The sequence below is a fragment of the Protopterus annectens genome, chromosome 9.part0 (assembly GCF_019279795.1).
Source record: "Protopterus annectens isolate FY-2018-M chromosome 9.part0, PAN1.0, whole genome shotgun sequence".
Lineage (NCBI taxonomy): Eukaryota > Metazoa > Chordata > Ceratodontiformes > Protopteridae > Protopterus > Protopterus annectens.
The window spans coordinates 1002132437-1002157380 of NC_056743.1; the positions used below are offsets into that span (position 1 = coordinate 1002132437).

Consider the following 24944-nt stretch of genomic DNA (forward strand, 5'->3'; position numbering starts at 1 on the left):
TACTTTGGCTGAACGCAATAACTTTTATTCTTAAGGGTATGCTGAAAACACCCTTCTCGGACGCTCGCTCTGTGACTGAGGTCTCACCACCTCCTAAGCATAAATATGTGAAAAAAGAGAGAGAAACGGAGTCACTCTGTTCTGACATATCCGTCCTCCTTGGAACAGAGTCAGTACCGAGCTTCTCCTGTGCCTTTAGCGCAGACTGCTTCGGCACCAGGCTCCATTTCTTCTCCCTCAGTGCCGCCATTAATTCTGACTCCAACCACTGTACCAGCTTCTGCACCATCCCCTCTTGGTGCCGACCTTGGTTTTCACACAGGCTCTGACTACTGTGCCGGCATTGGGACCATCTCTGGCCATGGTGCCGATGTCTTGTACTGCTCCACTGATACTGCCACCATCGGTTTCGAAGGTCAAGCACCTTCCCAGAACCAAATATTCTCCCTTTTATGACCCCTTTGTATGACAACAGTTTATTCCATGCCTTTAGAGACCAGAATCACCATCGGCAGCTTCCTTCAGATCCACCAGGAGTCTTTCAGGACAAGATGTGTAGTGAGGGTTGTGGACCAGCTTTTGGCAGCTAGAGGATTACCCACCCCTGCTATATGTCTTCCTTCTCTCTTGGAACGGAAGCTCTAATGGCATATTCACCTGTATATCATCCTCCAGCCTCCTCCCAGGTCTTGGTGACTTTGGTACAGATGGCCATCCTGGTGCATTCTGTCTCAGCTCCGACAGCGAAGGCTTCCCTGTTAGCACCAATTACTCTTGGTGCAATGGCTCCTTTGGAACTGGCACACTCTCGGAGCAGTGATCGGGCGGTCTGTACCATAGCATCTAGTTCGGCACCTATTTTTTGATGGTGCCATCTATGGCCATGGTTCTCCCGGCAGCTACTGGTCCTTTTGGAGTTCCTCACCTGGAAGCGGGCTCCTCAGGGTGGTGTGTGACCCCAGTTCTGAGGTTGCCCTTCTCTGTTCTGTGCTCTCATCCCTCTTCAGGTGGGCCTGCTTTTCAGGTGGTGGAGAGGATCCTTGCTTCAACAGGATCGCCGTTGGCACCATTGGCATCAACACCAGAATCCCCTCCCTTTAGCATGTAGCTGTCCTAACCCCCTACTCTGGGATCCCAAGCATTAGGACTGCAAGACCTTCCCTTGAAGGGAACTGTTTCTCCAGAATCCTCCTCAGAAGATCTCACTGGGGAGCCACCCTGGAAGAAGCTTTGCAAGAGGAAGCATCTTGATTCCCCTGAGGAATCCATCACCAAAGACACCGATTGCGATGAGAGAGAAGGGTCCCCACGGTCTCTCCTGGAAGACGTCTCATTTGGAAACATTCTCAGGATCCTCAAGCAGAGGGGAGACTGGAAGCCCTCCAACCCTTCTTCAGAGGAGTCTGTGTTCTTGCAGGCCTTCCGTGCTTGGCCATCTACTTCCTGGGTGGCCCCACCTGCGGATGAGATTATTAAACTTTGTTGTACAGTGTGCCTGGAAGACCCTGGACAGCATTGAACCTGTTCCTCAGAGGCCTGATAAAATTTTATCCACCCCTGAAGACCAGCCCAATTGGTCCAAGCAACTGTTAGTTGATTCCATAGTCTTGGCGCTGGCCACCAAAAGGGAACTGGCAAAAGATAGTTCCACTGTTCATCCCCCGAACAGGGAGTCTCAGGCTATGGGCAGACTGAGGAAGTGGTCCTACACTTCAGCGACCTTTGCCATTTGGTCGTTGAATTATCTGGCACACTTTACTCACCTCCAAAGAGACCTAATTTCAGAAATGTCTGCCTCTTTGACGGGGGTACTTCCTGAGGAGGTGCGCGATACTGTTGCCTCTCAGCTAGCTACCCTGGCATCCATCTCGAACCCCTCGATGCGCTTGATATCTCACACTACAGAGGGGGCAGCTCGAACAGCCACATCAGGCATCGTCATGAGATGGCATACTTGGATGCGTTTGTGTGACTTCGCAGACCCCTTTAAATCTTCCTTTGTTAATGCGCCTGTTGACAAATCTTTCCTTTTTGGTCCCAAAGTAAGAGAGACACCATCACGTAGTGAGGAGGACGGAAGGACCTTGTCTGCTGTGGGCATATGTTTTTCCCACACCTCAAATATCGTACTGCAGGAACCAGAGGGGAGGAAAATTATGGTTCACGTAGTCCCAAGGATCTTTTCATGACGCTCATGATGAGCAATCCCTCCGTGGGTAGAGGGGGGCAATTCATCCGGAAGACGCCCCTTTCAGGGCAGAGGGTAACCGCGCAACCAGGGTGCTAGAGATTCCTTCTCCTGCCGACCCTTCCAGCGCTCCTGAAAAGTGGTCCGATTGCTTTCCTCTGGAAGCAGTCGGGGGTCAATTTTCCCTGCACCTACAGGCCTGGCAACTCATAACGAATATGTGGGTGCAGAGAATAATATCTAGAGGCTATCCTATCCCATTCGATCTTACTCCCAGACCCGTAAAATGAATCCCCGATGTCCCACCCAGTCAGAGTGAGGCTGCAGCCTTAGAAATCGAAAAGCTGCTAAGAAAGAGTCATCCAGCCAGTCCCACCAGACCAGAGAGGATCCGGGTTTTACTCGAGGTTCTTTTTAGTGTCAAAAAAGATGGGACTAGACCAATCCTGGTTCTCAGCTTACTAAACAAATTCAAAAAACCTCAGAAATTCCAGATGGTCACAGTACAGTCCATCCTCCCCTTTCTGGGGAAGGACAACTGGATGTGCTCTGTAGACCTCCAGGACACTTATTACCACATAAAGATGGACAAAATCTCCCAGAGATTTCTCCGCTTCCAGCTGGGAGCCAATCAGTGTCAGTTCACGGTACTGCCCTTTGGTCTCTCAACAGCCCCCAGAGTGTTCACCAAAGGTATGGCAGTCATAGTAGCTCATCTCAGACTACAAGGATTCCAGGTCTTTCCATATTTAGACGATTGGCTCCTTACTGCCATGACCAGGAGTCTTCTCATCTTCAGTCTTACACTCAAGGCCTTGCTCTTTGCCTAGGTATCACGATCAACATGGACAAATCACAAATGTCTCCCAAGAGCACTGGAATTCATTGGAGCGATCTTCGACACAATGTCCTGTCAAGCTTCCCTTCCTCCTCACAGGGTCTCCAAAATAAGAAGCCAGATTCAAGTCCTCCTTCCACAGACATTTGTACCAGCATGCCTTGTACTACAGCTGTTGGGATCTATGGCAGCAAGCATTACCTTAGTTCCACTAGCGAGGTTGCACATAAGACTAGTACAGGGCTCCTTTCATCACAATGGTCGATCTTAACCCACCCACTTGGCCACATGATACACCTTACAAACCTTTGCAAGAAAGAAATGCTTTGGTGGATGAAGCCAGAATCAAATCTTTGGTGTCGACTGCTCTGCCTTCCCCAGCCCAGGGCCACGTTGACCACATATGCTTCCCTGTTGGGGGGGGGGGCATTTCCAGGGAAAGACTGTCCAAGGCACCTGGTCCCCCATGGAGGCCAATTTGCACATAAATGTCGTGAAATTGAGGGCGGATCTCTTAGCATTGCAAGCATTCCACACATCCCTTCCTTCCGGGACCATTGCAGTTCAGTCGTCTGGTACATCAACAAACAAGGCGGAACTAGGTCTTACCCCCCTGTGTTGGGAGGCCATGAGAATCTAGCACTGGGCGATGGCTTCCAACCGCTTTCTCATAACAATGCACATTCCTGGGAGTTCCAATCTTATTGTGGACAATCTGAGCAGGAACATCTTTCGATGCCTTACAAATGGTCCCTCAATTCTATAATAGTGGATCAGATCTTCCGCCATTGGGGCAGGCCTTGCTGTGACCTGTTTGCTTCTCCCTTAAACAACAAATGCAGAAGCTATTTTGCCCTGATTCCCCCCTCAGGGGGAGTCACAGAGGAATGCTCTGACGCACGATTGGCCCCCGGGTCTGCTCTATGCCTTTTCACCCCATCCCAAAATTCCTCCAGAAAGCTCAAAGGTTGAGAAGCAGAGTGATCCTCATTGCCCCTTAATAGCTCTGTCAAGTCTGGTTCCCTTTCCTATGGCCTCATCTGATTCACAGCCAATGGATCCTGGATCATTCCCAAGGTCTGCTGACAAGTCCTCAGGGACTGTTTCAATCTCCACAGCCTCAAGCTCACAGCTTGATTTCTCCATTTCTGATGATTGCCAGGCTACCTGATATTTCATCCCCTGTTTGTGAGATTCTTCTGGCTTCACACAAATCTTTGACCAGGAAAATTTATTCTAGTAAGTGGACTAGGTTTTCTAGATGGGCCAAAGAACATAACATTAGACCCCTTTTCCATGCCTATTCAGAAGTTCCTGCTTTAACAGACTACCCTATTACACGCAGGAGCTTCAGCATCGACAATTACCATGCATTTATCAGCTATTGCAAATTTTCGCAATGGCATTTACAATTCTTCTGTTACACCGACTGTGTAAAACCTTCATGAAAGGAGTATTACATATTAAACCTCTGGTCAAGTCTCCTATAGAACCATGGGACTCGTCTCTGGTGCTTCAGTCGTTAACTAGTCCTCCCTTCAAGTCCTCTAACTCCTGTGACATAAAATGTTTGTCTTGAAAAACTCTTCTAGTAGCCCTTAACTCAGCGAGAAGAGGATCTGAGTGGCAGGCCTCGAGTGTCAAGAGACCGTACTCGATTTTTCATAGGGAAAGATGGTCTGTACGTGCTGACCCCTCTTTTTGCCCAAGGTCATTTCTGGGTTTTCTATTAATCTATTGATCTACCGGTTTTCTTTCCTCATCATTCAAATAGAGGGGAATACATTCTGCATACCCTCGATGTTCATAGACAACTTAGTTTCTACTTGGACAAAACTAAATCTTTCAGAAAAACAGAATAATTGTTTGTGGCCTTTACAGGACCCAGATTGGGTAAGCCTGTCTCCAAAATAACTATCTTTTTTGCTCGGAAACGCCATTACTTTCATCTGCCACCAGAGCAAAGTGTCCTTACCTTCCAGAATAAAGGCTCACTCTCCTAGATCGATTGCTACTTCAGTGGCCTTTCATTCCAGAGCCTTTGTGGATGATATCTGCGCAGCAGCCACTTGGGCAAGACCTCATACCTTTATCACTCATTACAAACTGGATTTGGCCTCCAGAGGACGAGCATCTTTTGGTTCTGTGGTGCTCAGGTATGTCCTTCCTTAGGGCCACCTAGGACTAAAGTAGCTGGGGACTCTGTCCTAACAGTAAGGAATGAATAAAGATTTACAACATCAGATAAAGAAGTTATGTTTTGCCTTAACGTTCCATCTGTGTTGTAGATCTTTATTCATTCATTACTTCCTGCCCTCCTTCCCCCTGCCTGGACTCCTGTTGGACTTCAGGATTTCCTTATTAGTTAAGATATTTGCTCAGACAGATCCTCCTACTGTCACTTTTATTACTTCTATACTATAATGGCGGGCAAACTCGATCTGAAAAGACTATCAGTGGGACATTGCGGGTAGGTCTTAGCCGAGAGTTTTTGGCTTGCTCGTGCTTGTCAGTCCCGAGGACGGAACAGAAGTCCTAACAGTTATGAATGAATAAATATCTACAACACAGATGGAATATTATGGTAAGACAACTTCTTTTTCTGTTATTCCCCCAAGTAGTGTTTCACTGCAGGAAAGGCATTAAAATGTCCCACAGCACATGTGCACATGTTCTTTTATGTAGCATCTGCTATCAGCAAGATTGAGGTCTAACTGTGTAATACTACAGGCAGTACCTGATAGCAGACTGAGAAATTTAAAGATGTTCATCGTGTTACACTGCTGCAGTCATTACATTTGGGTTATCCTGCTGTCAGGCGGTTCCCCAGTTGGCCTGACTTCCAAAGTCTTGGTCCAGCGTCAGTTGCTGTTGCCTCCTCCCTGACGTCAGTGCGACAGGGGTATATAAGATGCAGCCAACGCCATTTTCTTCAGTCTTTCTTGCCGCGCAGTGCCCGAAGCAAAAGCAGTTCACAAGTGCCGGTCGGCCGTCTCCTGAGATTTTCATTCTGAATCCAGAACCGAAGTCTTCTACAAAGCTAAGTACCCCATTGGGGAAACTTTTTCTTGCCTCAGACCGATGTCAGTAAAAGTTAATAACTATATTTCTTGTGGGAAGCAAATACCTCATAAGGATTTCCATTCCTATTGTATCCCATGCCTAGGCCCAGACCACGACTGGTTGTCGGTTTTGTGCTAGGTTTAACAAGCGCACTATTAAACTGTTTGATTTTGCCCGACATTATTTTGGTAGAAAATTCAATTATACCATGCCGTTGGAACTTCCGATGACCGGAATATACAAAAAGCGCAAAGACAAGAATAGGCATCCGCGGCCCAAAACTGACGAAGCCTCTTCTAGGTCAGTTGCCGGTTCTCTGGTTTTCAGCGAGGCGCCTTCGCAGCCCCTGACGACCGCTTCTGTAGAACCACAGGCCGCCTCTGACTCCCATGTGGAGATGGGTGGGCCTTCGGACGCACAAGTTGTTCAGCCTACCGAAACTAATCTTTCAGAGGGATCTGGAGTAGCTGAGCAACCCACAGCTTCAGAGGGTGTCTTCAGACCTACTCAGTTAAACATTAAACTCTCAGCTAAGTCTAAGCCTCCTTTAAAATCAAAGAAACAATTATAGCATTCTCCAGGGCAGGCCTCCATGCCTAAGAAACAAATGCTCAAAATGGCCGAAGACCTAATCACTCTGATCAGGGGGTCCCATCCCCCTCCTGATAAAAGGCCTAGACAGGATGCAGACTATGACTCATCCGACCAGGTGTCCATCTCTTCTGATTCATCCTCAGACCTAGGATACTCTTTAACCCCTTATGAGGATTCTGATGCTGAGTAATCAATTCCATCAGCCTCACCGTCTGAGGACTACCCCTTTGGGGAAACCCTACATACCATGAGGGAGCATTTCCACTGGGAAGGCCAGGATTACTCAGAATCCAAGAAAAGGCTCAGAGACTTCCTTTTATTACCTCAACACAGACCCCTTGCTATTCCATCAGTGTTAGATATTGTGGATGATGTGTATACTGAATCCAGCTTAAATCCTGATTCCTTACCTCCAGCCCCTGTTAAACCTGACAGATACTAAAGAGTCCCTGACTCACATAACTTTATGTATAAAAGCCCTGTAGCTGATCCTGAAACTATTTCTCAGGGACCCAAAGGAGTTGAGGCCTCATCAGCCAAGAATCCAGTTCCCTCTGACAGAGATTCCAGAGCATTAGACAGATGGGGAAAGAAAGTATATACGTCTGCAACTTTAGCAATGAGAGCCTTAAATTGCCAGTTTCACTTGCTAAAATATCAGCAATTTTTACTGTCTCAGTTGAAACAAAAAATGCTACCAGAATCAGATCCTCCTAATTTTAAAGAGATGCAGGATTTATTGCATGCAGCTGAACAAGTGGGAAAGCATACTTTGCAACGTGGTTTTGATTCTCTAGAGGCCTCCTGCAGACCAACAGTTACAGGCTCTGTCATTAGAAGACATGCTTGGTTAAAAGAACATACGTTACCAGATGATGTTAAAGCAAAATTATTGGATGTACCTTTGCAGCAGGTTGTGTTATTTGGAGTCAAGGCAGAAGAGGTATTAAAGAAAATAGAGGATAAGGCAAAATCTTTGCAAACGGTGAAGGATTTCTTACAGGTTCAGCCTCCTAGATTTAGCAGAAACTGGCCAAGTAAGAATTGGTCCTTTCCAATTACAGACAGACCTCAAAGGGGAAGATACAGACGTCCAAAAGGTAGAGGTCAAACACAAGGTCCTTACAGGCCTCGACAATGGGTTGCATCATGCCAGAAAGAAGGGGAAGACAGGCCCCAACCATATAAAAAGCAGCTCCAATGACTTCCCACTACAGCTGCCAAACAAATCCCTCTTGGCAGCCCCCTTGGGAGGAAAACTGGCACTCTTCTACCACAATTGGCAAATGATCACCAAAGACAAATGGGTTCTCAACATTGTATTTCAAGGTTACAGGTTCCACTTTCACACTCTGCCAAGGTTAAAAGGAATGCCAAATCTGCCACCAAATCAATGGGCAGAGGCTGAAAAACAAATTACAGCACTCATGAATATGAGAGCTATTTGAAAGGTACCATCACAGGAGCAAGGACAAGGATTTAACTCAAGACTCTTTCTGGTACCCAGAAAGGACAAAGCCTGGAGGCCCATTCTGGATCTTTCGTCTCTAAACACTTACCTGGATGTTCCGAAATTCAAAATGTTGACACTACAGCAGCTTCTTCCCATGCTGGGCAAGAAAGCTTGGCTCGTGACTTTGGACCTCAAGGAGGCATACCTGTATTTCCCTGTCAGACAAAACTGCAGAAGATACCTCAGATTCATAGCTGGTTCAATGCACTACCAATTCTCTGCACTGCCCTTTGGCTTATCTACTGCGCCCAGGGTCTTCACAAAGTGCCTGGCACCAGTTAATTGCATTTTGCAGACAAAGGAATTCAAATTTATCCGTACCTGAACGACTGCCTGATTAAAGCAGAGAGCAAGGACATTCTTCTAAAGCATCTGGCGTTTGTAAAAAAGTTAAGATGTTCATCGTGTAATACTGCTGCAGTCATCACACTTGGGTTATCCTGCCATCATGCGGTCCCACAGTCGGCCGAATCCCAAAGTCTTGATCCGGTGTCGGTTGTCGTCGCTTCTTCCCTGACGTCAGTGTGACAGGGGTATAAAAGAGGCAGCCGACGCCATTTTCTTCAGTCTTTCTTGCCGAGCAGTGCCCAAAGCAGAAGCAGTTCGCAAGTGCCAGTCGGCCAGTTCCTGAGATTTTCAAATCTAATTTCAGCCCGAAGTCTTCTCTAAAGCTAAGTACCCCGTTGGGGAAACTTTTCTTGCCTCAGACCGATGTCAGACAAAGTTAATAATTGCATTTCTTGTGGGAAGCAAATACCTCATAAGGATTTTCATTCTTATTGTATTCCTTTCCTTGGCCCAGACCACGACATCTCTGTCGGTTTTGTGCTAGGTTCAACAAACATACAATCAAGCATCCGGCAGATTTCGCCCGACATTATTTTGTCAGAAAATTTAATTGTAGCATGTCGGCGGATCAACCGACATCAGCAGTGATTAAAAAACACAAGGATAAGGACAGGCATCCAAGGCCAAGACCAGATACCGAGGCCTCAGCAAGGCCTGCCGCCAGTTCTCCGGTTTTCATCGAGGCGCCTACACAGCCCCTGACTACCGCAGATTTAGAAATTCTGACGGCCTCCCAGACCGAATCAGCTGGGCCTCAGGAGCCGGTTCCATCTCACCCCTCGGATGCCAACCCTGACTGTGATCAGGAGATTTTGGACAGGCCTTCAGTTTCTGAAGGTGTCTTCAAACCGACAACTATCTCTATTAAGTCTTATGCTAAACTTAAAGCCCCCTTAAAAGTTAGGAAACCGGGTCCACAGTCCCCTATGCCTAAAAAACAGATGCTTAAGATGGCTGAGGATTTAATTACCCTTATCAGGGGTTCACAACCCCCTCCTGACAAAAGGCCTAGACTGGAGGAAGATTATCCTTCCTCTGACCAAGCATCCATTTCTTCCGCTAACTCTGAGGACCAGGATTATTCCTTCCCTCCTTATGAAGACTCAGATGCTGAAGAGTCCATTCCCTCTGTCTCCCCCCCCTGAAGACTACTCTTTCGGGGAAACTTTACACACCATGAGGGAACACTTCCACTGGGAAGGCCAAGATTACTCTGACTCTAAGAAAAGACTGTGTGAGTTTCTTCTCCCACAGCATAGACCCCTTGCAATTCCTCCAGTTTTAGACATTTTGGATGATGTTTACTCCGAATCTAGTCTAAACCCAGATTCCTTACCTCATGCACCAGCTATTCCAGACAGATACTACCGAGTTCCTGATTCTCATAAGTTTCTATATAAAAGCCCTGTTGCAGACCCTGAAACCATTTCCCAGGGTCCCAAAGGGGGTTAAGGCCTCTACTGCTAAGAAAACCACTACCTTCTGAAAGAGATTCCAGAGCATTGGAAAGAATGGGGGAAGAAAGTGTATACGTCTGCCACTTTGGCCATGAGGGCCTTAAACTGCCAATTCCACATGCTAAAATACCAGCAGTACTTGATTACACAGTTAAAGCAGAAAATGATCCCTCAGACAGATCAACCTGATTTCAAAGAAATGCAGGTTTTGCTGCATGCAGCAGAACAGGTGGGAAAGCATACCTTACAGTGTGGTTTTGATTCTTTGGAAGCCTCATGTAGAGCAGCTGTTACAGGATCTGTAATACGTAGACATGCTTGGCTAAAAGAGCAAGCCTTACCAGAACATGTCAAAGCAAAGTTATTGGATTCTCCATTGCAGAAAGATGTGTTATTTTGTGTCAAAGCAGAGGAAGTTTTAAAGAAAATGGAAGAAAAGGCAAAATCTATGCAGACAGTTAAAGATTTTTTACAGGTACAACCTCCCTATTTCAGCAGAAACTGGCCATCAAAAAACTGGTCCTTTCCTGCATCAGACAGACCCCAAAGGGGTAGGTACAGATGCCCAAGGGCAGAGGCCAGCCACAAGGTTCTTTCAGGCCTAGACAATGGCACACAACAACTCAAAGAGGTGGAGATGAAAGATCTCAACCCTTCAGGAAACAAACACAATGACTTCCCTCTTCGCCTGCCAAGCAAAATTGCTGTGGCAGCACCTTTGGGAGGAAAACTGGCTCTATTTCCACAAAATTGGCGCATCATAACAAAGGACAAATGGGTTCTGGATATTATTACCCGAGGCTACAGATTTCATTTTCACACTTTACCACGGATGAGAGGCATGCCAAATCTGCCTCCAAACCAATGGGCAGAGGCACAAATGCAAATTTCAGCTCTCATGGATATGAAAGCAATTCAAAGGGTACCTACAAAGGAGCAAGGTCAAGGTTTTTACTCAAGACTATTTTTAGTACCAAGAAAGGACAAAGCCTGGAGACCCATTTTAGACCTCTCAATTCTAAACACTTACCTGGAGGTTCCCAAATTCAAAATGCTCACACTACAGCAGCTTCTTCAAATGCTGGGCAAGGAGTCTTGGCTGGTAACGTTGAACCTCAGAGGCATACCTGCATGTCCCTATCAGACAAGATTGCAGAAGATACCTCAGATTTTTGGCAGGTACAACGCATTATCAATTCTCTGCATTGCTCTTTGGCTTATCTACTGCGCCCAGAGTATTTACGAAATGCCTGGCATCAGTAATTGCATACTGCAGATGAGGAATACAAATTTATCAATGTCTGGACGACTGCCTGATCCAAGCGGACAGCAAGGCCATTTTATTACAGCATCTGGCATTTGTAACAAAGCTGCTAAGTTGCCTAGGGTACACAGTAAACAAAAAGAAGTCAAGGCTAATACCCTCACAAGACATAATATTCCTGGGTGCCAGCTTAAATACAATGGCCCAGATGGCTTATCTCACGCCAGACAAAAACTGACTCAATACTTCAAAAAGATGGCAACTTTTACCCAGCTCACTGGAAGGAAAATACTGCAGGCGTTGGGGTTCATGGCATCCTTCATTCAACTAATTCCACATGCAAAGCTTTATATGAGGAAATTACAATGGTACCTGAAAAGTGTATGGACTCAACACAGGCACAGCCTCGAAACAAGTATACCTCTCATTCCCTGCCTTCAAAAAGAGTTCCTATGGTGGGCTCAAGCATGTCAATTAAACAAGGGTCTTCCTTTTGTCTTACCTTCAGCAAACCAAACTATGACAACAGATTCTTCAGACTACGCCTGGGGAACACATGGCAGGACAGTGCATACAGGGCAAATGGTCCTCAAAACAAATGCATCTACACATCAACCAAAAGGAGATGCTAGCTGAGCAAAATGCACTGACAGCCTTCAAGGACCTCTTGCATCCAGGGCAACTACTAATAAGGACAGACAACACCACAGTTATGTGGTACATAAACAAACAGGGAGGAACACACTCCTACCCTTTATGCAGACAGGCAATGATCTTGTGGAACACAGCATTGACTTTCCAAGTACAACTGCAAGCACAATTCCTGCCAGGAAAGGAAAACATATTGGCAGACGAATTAAGCAGAAATTTGGCAGATCCTCACGAGTGGAGACTACACCCACAAGTATTTTCAATGATAACTCAAAAGTGGGGACGCCCAGACATAGATCTATTTGCCTCCCCCAACAATTGCCAACTACAGAAATTTTGCACAAGGACTTATCATTCCCTAGCCTGGAAAGTGGACGCCCTATCATTCAGTTGGACAGCATTGACAGTCTATGCCTTCCCACTACTACCTCTCTTGACCAAGGTATTACTGAAAGTCAGATCAGAGAGACCTCAAATGATCCTCATTGCTCCGGATGTTGACCCTCAGCCCTCCGTGGATCTTACCTCAATTCCCACTTCTGTTGACTCAGCAAAACTCTCAGATCCTTCACAGTCAGCTCAGGACTTTAAATATAGCTGCATGGAGAATACCTTGAATTATCAATCAACACTTCTCTCAAAGGACGTCCTGAATGTCATTTTGGAGGCCAGGAGGCCCAGCACCAGAAAAGCTTACTCAGACAAATGGAAAAGATGTTATGCATGGAACCAGATTAAAGGCCAAAATCCTTGGATACCAAACATTCCTCAAATACTGCAATACTTAACTGAGATGCTACACAAAGGCCTTTCTTTCTCATCCATTAAGATCCATGCTTCAGCCATTTCAGCTCAATATAATATGGAACCTCCCTTATTCTCACACCCTTTACAAAGGCAGTTTCTCAGAGGGGCTAAGAATATAAGACCCCCCCCCCCCGAAAACCCCCATGCCAGCTTGAGACCTCAACTTCGTTTTAGAAAAATTAACACTGCCTCCCTTCGAACCAGCCTTCTCAGCAGAGCTACAATACTTGTCATGGAAAACAGCTCTGTTGCTGGCTATCACCTCAGCACGCAGGGTCTCAGAACTACAGGCACTTATGGCAGTGGAACCTTTCATCATTTTCCATCAGGACAGAGTCTCTTTACGAACTAACCCTACCTTTATGCCAAAGGTAGTATCCAGTGTGGCTTTGAATCAGACCATTCATTTACCCACCTTTTATCCAAACCCCCAGAGTAAAGGAGAAAGACTCCTTCACTCTTTGGACATTCACAGACAGCTATGTTACTATTTGGATAAGACAAAGACCTTCAGAAAAACTGACCAACTCTTCGTGTCCTATGCTGCAGGTTCACAAGGAAAGGCTATTTCAAAACAGACCATCTCCAAATGGATAGCACATTGTATCCGTTTTTGCTACTCACACCATGGGAAAGCAGTGCCTGTTAATATTAGGCCCCATTCTACCAGGGCTACAGCAACATCAGCAGCCTTTCTCAGGGGGGTTCCAACCAAGGACATTCTGGAGGCAGCTACTTGAAGTTCAGTGCTCACCTTTACCAAGCACTACCACCTTCCATTATACTCAAAAACCAGAGCTGGTTTTGCCACTGCAGTTCTGCAGGGCATCCTAGCTTCACCTAACCCAGTTTAGTACCAGCCACCCATCCATAGCTTTGGGATTCAACCCAAGTGTGATGACTGCAGCAGTATTACACGATGAAGATAGTACAGTTTTGTACCTACCATAAATGTAGATGTTCGAGTGTATATACTGCTGCAGTCCAGGTTACCCTCCCACCATCCCCTCTACATACCAGGGTGTTAGTTATAACTCCATGTACAGCAATCTAATGGATGCATGCCTATATGGTGTATTTGCTAACAGCTAGTACTATTGTTTATCTAGTAAGGTATTTTGCATAGTTATTTGTATTGCCTTCCTAGTTGGGGGCACCTGACATCTGGGGCAAGAAAAACTGAAGAAAATGGCATCGGCTGCCTCTTTTATACCCCTGTCGCACTGACGCCAGGAAGAAGCGATGACAACCGACGCCGGACCAAGACTTTGGGATTCGCCGACTATGGATCGCCTGACGGCAGGATAACCCAAGTGTGATGACTGCAGCAGTATATACACTCTAACATCTACATTTATGGTAGGTACAAAACAGTACTTTGCCTGGGCTACACAGTAAACGAAAAGAAATCAAAACTAGTGCCCTCCCAAGAGATTATATTCCTGGGTGCCAGCTTGAACACAACGACCCAGATGGCTTATCTCACGCCAGACAAGCAAGGAGAACTGACTCAATACTTTAAATTGATGGCAACAAAGACCCAACTCCCTGCAAGAAAAATTCTGCAGGCCTTGGGTTACATGGCATCCTGCATACTACTAATTCCATATGCCAGACTGCATATGAGGAAACTACAATGGTATCTAAAGAATGTATGGTCTCAACACTGTCAAAGTTTGGAAACATGAGTACCGAGGAATGAGAACAGTCACCACGAAAAAATCTCTTCTATACGAAAGTCCAAGGATAGTCACAATTAAATCCAATAGTATCCGTAGTAAAAATGTAAAAAATCATTTATTGTGGAACATGGAATAAGCGCTTTCGCATAGTTTGACTATGCTTCATCAGATACAATAACCCAGGACAATTCACAAGCAAATAAATACCCAACATTTTGGCGGGCTCATTTAGTCAACTACTCATTATCGCCTGAATTAATTAATAGTCATAATGAACTTGATTCAAGTTACATTAAATTCCGTACAACTCCTTTTCAGTTCATTACCAAACATACAATGCACAACACTCCAAAACATTTATAAAAACAACAAAACTTGCAAAGTTCAAATAATGCATGGATATAGTAAGCATCGATAATACAAGTATCTATTAAAACCACTAAAAAACACTAATCAAGGCATAGTGCTTATAAACATTAATCTAGCCACACATAATCCAGTAGCTCACGACACAAAACTTTCAAAATATGTTCCATCGCTAACTCCATATGCCTATAGTCTGAAGTATAACCTTCCATCATGGAGCTGTGCCATAATCGCAAAGAGCTTGATGAAAAAAGCTCTTAATTCACAGTTTTATCAGTGGAATAAACTCCATATTCAAACATCAACACAGTGACGTCATCACCTTAAAAGTGGACCATGCTTCTATTCGCAGAAAGTGTCACATGTTCTTAATGCTCTGAAGGATTCCTATTCCATAAGTTAAAGTTTTGGCACTAGGACCAGGTGGATTACTTTTCACTGCTTGTGGCGCTCTATCAGAGCATTAAGAACATGTGACACTACCTGCGAATAGAAGCATGGTCCAGCTTTAAGGTGATGACGTCACTGTGTTGATGTTTGAATATGGAGTTTATTCCACTGATAAAACTGTGAATTAAGAGCTTTTTTCATCAAGCTCTTTGCGATTATGGCACAGCTCCATGATGGAAGGTTATACTTCAGACTATAGGCATATGGAGTTAGCGATGGAACATATTTTGAAAGTTTTGTGTCGTGAGCTACTGGATTATGTGTAAGTGGCTAGCGACAATGTTTATAAGCACTATGCGCTCTTGATTAGTGTTTTTATTAGTGGTTTTAATAGATACTTGTATTATCGATGCTTACTATATCCATGCATTATTTGAACTTTGCAAGTTTTGTTGTTTTTATAAATGTTTTGGAGTGTTGTGCATTGTATGTTTGGTAATGAACTGAAAAGGAGTTGTACGGAATTTAATGTAACTTGAATCAAGTTCATTATGACAATTAATTCAGGCGATAATGAGTAGTTGACTAAATGAGCCCGCCAAAATGTTGGGTATTTATTTGCTTGTGAATTGTCCTGGGTTATTGTATCTGATGAAGCATAGTCAAACTATGCGAAAGCGCTTATTCCATGTTCCACAATAAATGATTTTTTACATTTTTACTACGGATACTATTGGATTTAATTGTGACTATCCTTGGACTTTCGTATAGAAGAGATTTTTTCGTGGTGACTGTTCTCATTCCTCGGTACTCATTTATCCTTTTTCTTTGGTGAGAACGTCTTCAGCAGTGAGTTGTGTTCTTTGCATTTCGTTAAAGTTTGGAAACAGTTATACCACTAATCCCTTCCCTTCAATAGAAGTTTCAATGGTGGGCTCAAGCTTGTCACCTCAACAAGGGAAAGCCACAACCCACATCCAGGCAAACACTGAAAACAGATGCACCGGAATATGCCTGGGGAACACACATGGCAGGCAAATGTATGCAGGGCACGTGGCACGCAGAAAAAAGGCATCTTCACATCAATCAAAAAGAGATGCTAGCTGTACAAAATGCCCTTATAGCTTTCAAGGACCTGCTGCATCCAGGACAACTACTGCTAAAGGCAGACAACACCACAGATGTTCTTCGTTCCACATTGCTGCAGTCCTTACTATTGGGGTAGTCCGCTGTCCAGTCGGCCCGAATACCAGAGTATAAGGCTGACGTCGGTCAGGGCGCATTAGACTGACGTCAGTACGTCAGGGTACTAATGCGCATGACCGACGCCATATCCTCAGTCTTTTTTGCCGCATGGTCCGATGCAGAAGCAGTTTTGCGAGTGCAGGTTGGCGTTCTGAAATATTTCCGAAGCCGGAGTTTCAGACCGAATCAGAGTTGGCTAAGTACCCCGTTGGGGAACATTTTGGTTTTTTCTTGCCTCAGTATTTAACCGGATGTCAGAAAAAGTGAATAACTGTATTTCTTGTGGGAAACAGATACCTCATAGGGATTACCATACCTTGTGTATACCTTGTTTAGGGCCTGAGCACGACGTTGTTGGATGCCGCTCTTGTGCTAGGTTTAACAAACGCACTATTAAGAGACGGTTAGACTGTGCCAGGTTAGTGTTTGGGAAGCGTTGCAATTATAAAATGCCGTCGGATGCTCCGGCCGCTTCCAAGAAGCGCAAGGACAAAACAGCGATGCCTAGGGTTGATGAACCGGCAGTCCCGGACATCGATTCTTTAGAAGGCTCAGTGGAGCCAGAGGTTTTGCCAGGAGTTTCTTTGGAGTCTCAGGCAGAGACTTTACTGTTACAGGATGTGCCTTCTCAGGAGGTAGGCCAGGCTGAGGGGGCTTCTCAGGTGACTGTTCTTCCCTCTCTTCCCAAGGTAGTTAGAGCCTCTCCTTCTGTTGCTAAAACTTCTTTGAGAGGTAGGCCAAGTTCAGCTTCAGTGGGGGCTTCTCCTAGCATTTCAGGTTCTGTGCCTAAGAAACATATGCTTAAAATGGCAGAAGATTTGATTACTATGATTAGAGGTTCTATGCCCCCTCCTGATAAGAGGCCTAGAGTGGAACCGGAGTTTGATAGTTTTGAACAGTGTTCAGAGGCTTCTGAGTCTTCTGTGGAAGATTTGCAGGAGTATCCTCCTTATTCTGATTCTGATGTGGATGATTCCACTCCTACAGCTTCTCCTCCTGAGGATTTCTCATTTTCAGAGACTCTGCATTCCATGAGGGAGCACTTTAAATGGGAAGGCCAGGATTACTCTGATTCCAGGAAAAGGCTTAGGGAATTCTTGTGTTTGCCCCAGCATAGGCCCTTAGCTATACCTCCTGTGTTGAATGTGGTGGAAGATGTTTTGCAGAGGCTTCCTGAACCCTGATTCTTTGCCTCCTGCTCCTGTTAAACCTGATAGGTACTATAGGGTGCCTGAAGCTCATAAGTATCTTTTAAGAGTCCTAGGGCAGACCCGAAACTGTTTCTCAGGGACCTAAAGGTGTTAAGGCCTCTGTGGTTAACAACCCTGTTCCCACTGATAAAGAGGCAAGGGCTTTGGATAGATGGGGAAAGAAAGTGTATACTTCTTCCACTTTAGCCATGAGGGTTGAATTGTCAGTTTCACATGCTTAAATATCAAAATTATCTCCTTTCACAACTGAAATCTAAGGTGGATGCTTTGGCGGAAGGTATTGAGTGTAAAGAGTTGCTGGATTTAGTTCATGTGTCTGAACAAGTGGGTAAGCATTCCTTGCAATGTGGTTTTGATGCTGTACAGGCCTCCTCGAGGGTGGCTGCCACTAGTTCTGTTCTTCGCAGGCATGCCTGGTTGAGGGATCAGAATTTAGCTGAGCATGTTAAGACACGGATTTTGGATGCTCCTTTACAGTCGGATGTGTTGTTTGGTTGCCTGTGGAAGCAGTTTTAAAGAAAATGGAGGACAAAGCTAAGTCTATGCAAACTGTTAAAGATTTTTGCAGGTGCAGCCACCAAGTTTAGTAGAAATTGGCCTACTAAGGGATGGACATATCCTGCTTATGATTCCCAGTCTAGGGGTAGGTCTAGACGTGGTAGGGGCAGAGCTCAAGGTTCTTTTAGGCCTAGAACAGGGAGTTCACCTGCTCAGACTTCTGGTGAGGGCAGGGGTCAGTCCTTTCAAACAGACCCAATGACCTGCCTTTTCAGCTGCCAGTAGATTCTCGTCTGGCAGCTCCTTTGGGAGGAAGACTGTCTCTTTTCAAGGAAAATTGGGATTTAATTACTCAAGACAGATGGGTGTTGGATATCATTCACCACGGTTACAGGTTTTCTTCCATACATTGCCCCTTTCAAAGGCATGCCAGACGTTCCTCCTCCACAAAGGAAAGAGGCTCACAAGCAAATTTCTCAGTTACTCCAAATAGGGGCCATTCAGCCAGTCCCTGTATCAGAAAGGGGCCTAGGATTTTATTCTCGCCTGTTCCTAGTACCAAAGAAGGGGAACACGTGGAGACCAATTTTGGATTTATCTATCCTCAACACTTATCTGGACATTCCCAAGTTCAAGATGTTGACGTTACAACAGCTTTTACCTCTGCTGGGCAAAGATCACTGGATGGTAACTTTAGATCTCAAGGAAGCTTACCTTCATGTGCCTATAAGGCTAAGTTGCAGGAAGTATCTGCGTTTTCGAGCTGGAAATTCTCATTATCAGTTCTCTGCATTGCCCTTTGGCTTATCTACTGCGCCCAGAGTATTTACAAAGGTTCTGGCTCCAGTGATAGCTTACTTCAGGCTAAAAGGAATTCAAATCTATCCTTACTTGGACGACTGCCTGATTCTGGCTCAAGAAAAGGAAAACCTTCTGCAGCATCTGGAATATGTTATAGCAGTGCTAAGATGCCTAGGGTATTCTGTGAACGAAATAAAGTCCAGTCTAGTACCCTCTCAAGACATGTGCTTTCTGGGTGTGAGACTGAATACAGCAGCCCAGATGGCCTTTTAACCCGGACAAAAAAACAAAAGGAAATTTCCTTTTTTCACTTTACCCCCTTCCCCAATCCAAAACCCCTATCTACAGAAATTTTGCACAAGGACTTATCATTCCCTAGCCTGGAAAGTGGACCCTATCATTCAGTTGGACAGCATTGACAGTCTATGCCTTCCCACTACCTCTCTTGACCAAGGTATTACTGAAAGTCAGATCAGAGAGACCTCAAATGATCCTCATTGCTCCGGATGTTGACCCTCAGCCCTCCGTGGATCTTACCTCAATTCCCACTTCTGTTGACTCAGCAAAACTCTCAGATCCTTCACAGTCAGCTCAGGACTTTAAATATAGCTGCATGGAGAATACCTTGAATTATCAATCAACACTTCTCTCAAAGGACGTCCTGAATGTCATTTTGGAGGCCAGGAGGCCCAGCACCAGAAAAGCTTACTCAGACAAATGGAAAAGATGTTATGCATGGAACCAGATTAAAGGCCAAAATCCTTGGATACCAAACATTCCTCAAATACTGCAATACTTAACTGAGATGCTACACAAAGGCCTTTCTTTCTCATCCATTAAGATCCATGCTTCAGCCATTTCAGCTCAATATAATATGGAACCTCCCTTATTCTCACACCCTTTACAAAGGCAGTTTCTCAGAGGGGCTAAGAATATAAGACCCCCCCCCCCGAAAACCCCCATGCCAGCTTGGGACCTCAACTTCGTTTTAGAAAAATTAACACTGCCTCCCTTCGAACCAGCCTTCTCAGCAGAGCTACAATACTTGTCATGGAAAACAGCTCTGTTGCTGGCTATCACCTCAGCACGCAGGGTCTCAGAACTACAGGCACTTATGGCAGTGGAACCTTTCATCATTTTCCATCAGGACAGAGTCTCTTTACGAACTAACCCTACCTTTATGCCAAAGGTAGTATCCAGTGTGGCTTTGAATCAGACCATTCATTTACCCACCTTTTATCCAAACCCCCAGAGTAAAGGAGAAAGACTCCTTCACTCTTTGGACATTCACAGACAGCTATGTTACTATTTGGATAAGACAAAGACCTTCAGAAAAACTGACCAACTCTTCGTGTCCTATGCTGCAGGTTCACAAGGAAAGGCTATTTCAAAACAGACCATCTCCAAATGGATAGCACATTGTATCCGTTTTTGCTACTCACACCATGGGAAAGCAGTGCCTGTTAATATTAGGCCCCATTCTACCAGGGCTACAGCAACATCAGCAGCCTTTCTCAGGGGGGTTCCAACCAAGGACATTCTGGAGGCAGCTACTTGAAGTTCAGTGCTCACCTTTACCAAGCACTACCACCTTCCATTATACTCAAAAACCAGAGCTGGTTTTGCCACTGCAGTTCTGCAGGGCATCCTAGCTTCACCTAACCCAGTTTAGTACCAGCCACCCATCCATAGCTTTGGGATTCAACCCAAGTGTGATGACTGCAGCAGTATTACACGATGAAGATAGTACAGTTTTGTACCTACCATAAATGTAGATGTTCGAGTGTATATACTGCTGCAGTCCAGGTTACCCTCCCACCATCCCCTCTACATACCAGGGTGTTAGTTATAACTCCATGTACAGCAATCTAATGGATGCATGCCTATATGGTGTATTTGCTAACAGCTAGTACTATTGTTTATCTACTAAGGTATTTTGCATAGTTATTTGTATTGCCTTCCTAGTTGGGGGCACCTGACATCTGGGGCAAGAAAAACTGAAGAAAATGGAATCGGCTGCCTCTTTTATACCCCTGTCGCACTGACGTCAGGGAAGAAGCGATGACAACCGACGCCGGACCAAGACTTTGGGATTCGGCCGACTGCGGGACCGCCTGACGGCAGGATAACCCAAGTGTGATGACTGCAGCAGTATATACACTCTAACATCTACATTTATGGTAGGTACAAAACAGTACTTTGCCTGGGCTACACAGTAAACGAAAAGAAATCAAAACTAGTGCCCTCCCAAGAGATTATATTCCTGGGTGCCAGCTTGAACACAACGACCCAGATGGCTTATCTCACGCCAGACAAGCAAGGAGAACTGACTCAATACTTTAAATTGATGGCAACAAAGACCCAACTCCCTGCAAGAAAAATTCTGCAGGCCTTGGGTTACATGGCATCCTGCATACTACTAATTCCATATGCCAGACTGCATATGAGGAAACTACAATGGTATCTAAAGAATGTATGGTCTCAACACTGTCAAAGTTTGGAAACATGAGTACCGAGGAATGTGAACAATCACCACGAAAAAATCTCTTCTATCACGAAGTCAAGGATAGTCACAATTAAATCCAATAGTATCCGTAGTAAAAATGTAAAAAATCATTTATTGTGGAACATGGAATAAGCGCTTTCGCATAGTTTGACTATGCTTCATCAGATACAATAACCCAGGACAATTCACAAGCAAATAAATACCCAACATTTTGGCGGGCTCATTTAGTCAACTACTCATTATCGCCTGAATTAATTAATAGTCATAATGAACTTGATTCAAGTTACATTAAATTCCGTACAACTCCTTTTCAGTTCATTACCAAACATACAATGCACAACACTCCAAAACATTTATAAAAACAACAAAACTTGCAAAGTTCAAATAATGCATGGATATAGTAAGCATCGATAATACAAGTATCTATTAAAACCACTAATAAAAACACTAATCAAGAGCGCATAGTGCTTATAAACATTGCCGCTAGCCACTTACACATAATCCCAATAGCTCACGACATAATACTTTCAAGATATGTTCCATCGCTAACTCCATGTGCCTATAGCCTGAAATATATCCTTCCATATTGAAGCTGTGGCATAATCACAAAGAGCTTGATAAAAAGACAAGCTCTTAATTCACAGTTTTCTTCCGTAAAGTAAAATCCATGTTCAAACATCAACACAGTGACGTCATCGCCTTAAAGCTGGACCATGCTTCTATTCGCAGGTAGTGTCACATGTTCTTAATGCTCTGAAGGATTCCTATTCCATAGGTTAAAGTTTTGGCACTAGGACCAGGTGGATCACTTTTCACTGTTGGTGGCGCTCCTTCAGAGCATTAAGAACATGTGACACTTTCTGCGAATAGAAGCATGGTCCACTTTTAAGGTGATGACGTCACTGTGTTGATGTTTGAATATGGAGTTTATTCCACTGATAAAACTGTGAATTAAGAGCTTTTTTCATCAAGCTCTTTGCGATTATGGCACAGCTCCATGATGGAAGGTTATACTTCAGACTATAGGCATATGGAGTTAGCGATGGAACATATTTTGAAAGTTTTGTGTCGTGAGCTACTGGATTATGTGTAAGTGGCTAGCTTATTAATGTTTATAAGCACTATGCTTGATTAGTGTTTATTAGTGGTTTTAATAGATACTTGTATTATCGATGCTTACTATATCCATGCATTATTTGAACTTTGCAAGTTTTGTTGTTTTTATAAATGTTTTGGAGTGTTGTGCATTGTATGTTTGGTAATGAACTGAAAAGGAGTTGTACGGAATTTAATGTAACTTGAATCAAGTTCATTATGACTATTAATTAATTCAGGCGATAATGAGTAGTTGACTAAATGAGCCCGCCAAAATGTTGGGTATTTATTTGCTTGTGAATTGTCCTGGGTTATTGTATCTGATGAAGCATAGTCAAACTATGCGAAAGCGCTTATTCCATGTTCCACAATAAATGATTTTTTTACATTTTTACTACGGATACTATTGGATTTAATTGTGACTATCCTGACTTTCAGATAGAAGAGATTTTTTCGTGGTGACTGTTCTCATTCCTCGGTACTCATTTATCCTTTTTCTTTGGTGAGAACGTCTTCAGCAGTGAGTTGTGTTCTTTGCATTTCGTTAAAGTTTGGAAACAGTTATACCACTAATCCCTTCCCTTCAATAGAAGTTTCAATGGTGGGCTCAAGCTTGTCACCTCAACAAGGGAAAGCCACAACCCACATCCAGGCAAACACTGAAAACAGATGCACCGGAATATGCCTGGGGAACACACATGGCAGGCAAATGTATGCAGGGCACGTGGCACGCAGAAAAAAGGCATCTTCACATCAATCAAAAAGAGATGCTAGCTGTACAAAATGCCCTTATAGCTTTCAAGGACCTGCTGCATCCAGGACAACTACTGCTAAAGGCAGACAACACCACAGTTATGTGGTACATAAACAAGCAAGGGGGCACTCACTCCTACCCCCTATGCAGACAAGCCATGACCTTGTGGAAAACAGCTATAAACCTTCAAGTTCGTCTGCAAGCACAATTCCTGTCAGGAGAGAAAAACACACTGGCAGACGACTTAAGCAGAATCATCATGGATCCCCACGAATGGGAATTAAATCCACAAATATTCAGAATGATAACACAGAAAAGGTCGAGCCCGGACATAGATCTGTTTACATCCCCAGTAAACTGCCAGCTACAGAAATTCTGCACAAGGAGTTACCATCCACAAGCATGGAAAGTGGATGCCCTCTCATTCAGCTGGGAGAACCTACAAGTATACGCTTTCCCACCACTACCTCTCCTGCCAAAGGTGCTCATAAAAGCCAGGCAAGAAGAGCCAAAGATGATCCTGATTGCACCAGACTGGCCACGCCAGCACTGGTACCCAATCTTAAGGAGCTTAGCACAAGAACCACCCTGGATTTTGCCTCAAATCCCACATCTGCTGACTCAGCACAACAATCAAGTACTACACAGCCAGCTAAAGACCTTAAACCTAGCTGCATGGAATATTCCTTAGTCAAGCAAGCAATGCCTCTCCAAAGCAGGAATGGATGTCCTTCTGGAGGCCAGAAGGCCTAGTACCAGGAAAGCCTATTCGGATAAATGGAAGAGATTCTGTGCCTGGAACGAAGCTCACAGCCTTGACCCTCTTGTCCCAAGCATTCCTCAGATACTACAATACTTAACTGAGATGCTGGACAAAGGCCTCTCTTTCTCATCCATCAAGATCCACGCCTCTGCCATCTCTGCTCATTACAACACGGATCCACCAATTTTCTCTAATCCTCTGTTAAAACAGTACCTCAGAGGGGCTGAAAACAAGACCACTCCGTAGAGCACCTACTCCAACTTGGGACCTCAGCTTTGTTTTGGAAAAACTAACTTTACCTCCTTTTGATCCAGCTAACGCAGCAGAATTAAAATACATCTCTTGGAAAACTGCTCTGCTCTTGGCAATAACATCAGCATGAAGAGTTTTAGAATTACAGGCACTAATGGCAGTGGAATCTTTCCTCATTTTCCACCAGGACAGGGTGTCTTCAGGAACTAATCCTACCTTTATACCAAAGGTGGTATCCAGTGTGGCTCTAAACCAAACTATTCACCTGCCAACTTTTTATCCTAAACCACAGAATAAAGGGGAGAGACTACTGCACTCTTTGGACATTCACAGGCAGTTACGCTTCTACTTGGACAAAACCAAAGCTTTCAGAAAATCTGAGCAATTATTGGTAGCGTATGCTGCAGGAGCACAGGGAAAAGCCATTTCAAAACAGTCTATTTCAAAATGGATAGGACATTGTATACGTTTCTGCTACACATACTATGGAAAACCTGTACCTAGCAGCATTAGATCTCACTCCACCAGGGCAACAGCCACTTCAACTGCCTACCTCAGGGGAGTACGTACCAAGGATATTTTGGAAGCAGCAACTTGGAGTTTTGTACATACCTTCACCAAGCATTACCATCTGCCTCTGTACTCTAAATCCAGAGAT

At 44.6% G+C, this 24944-nt stretch overlaps 1 protein-coding gene across 1 annotated transcript in view; it reads left to right on the forward strand.

Moving 5' to 3' along the window:
- The window catches only part of KMT2D (lysine methyltransferase 2D), a 3358270-nt gene that overhangs the window by 761738 nt on the left and 2571588 nt on the right, over positions 1-24944 (forward strand). The gene's annotated exons all lie outside the window — the stretch shown is intronic.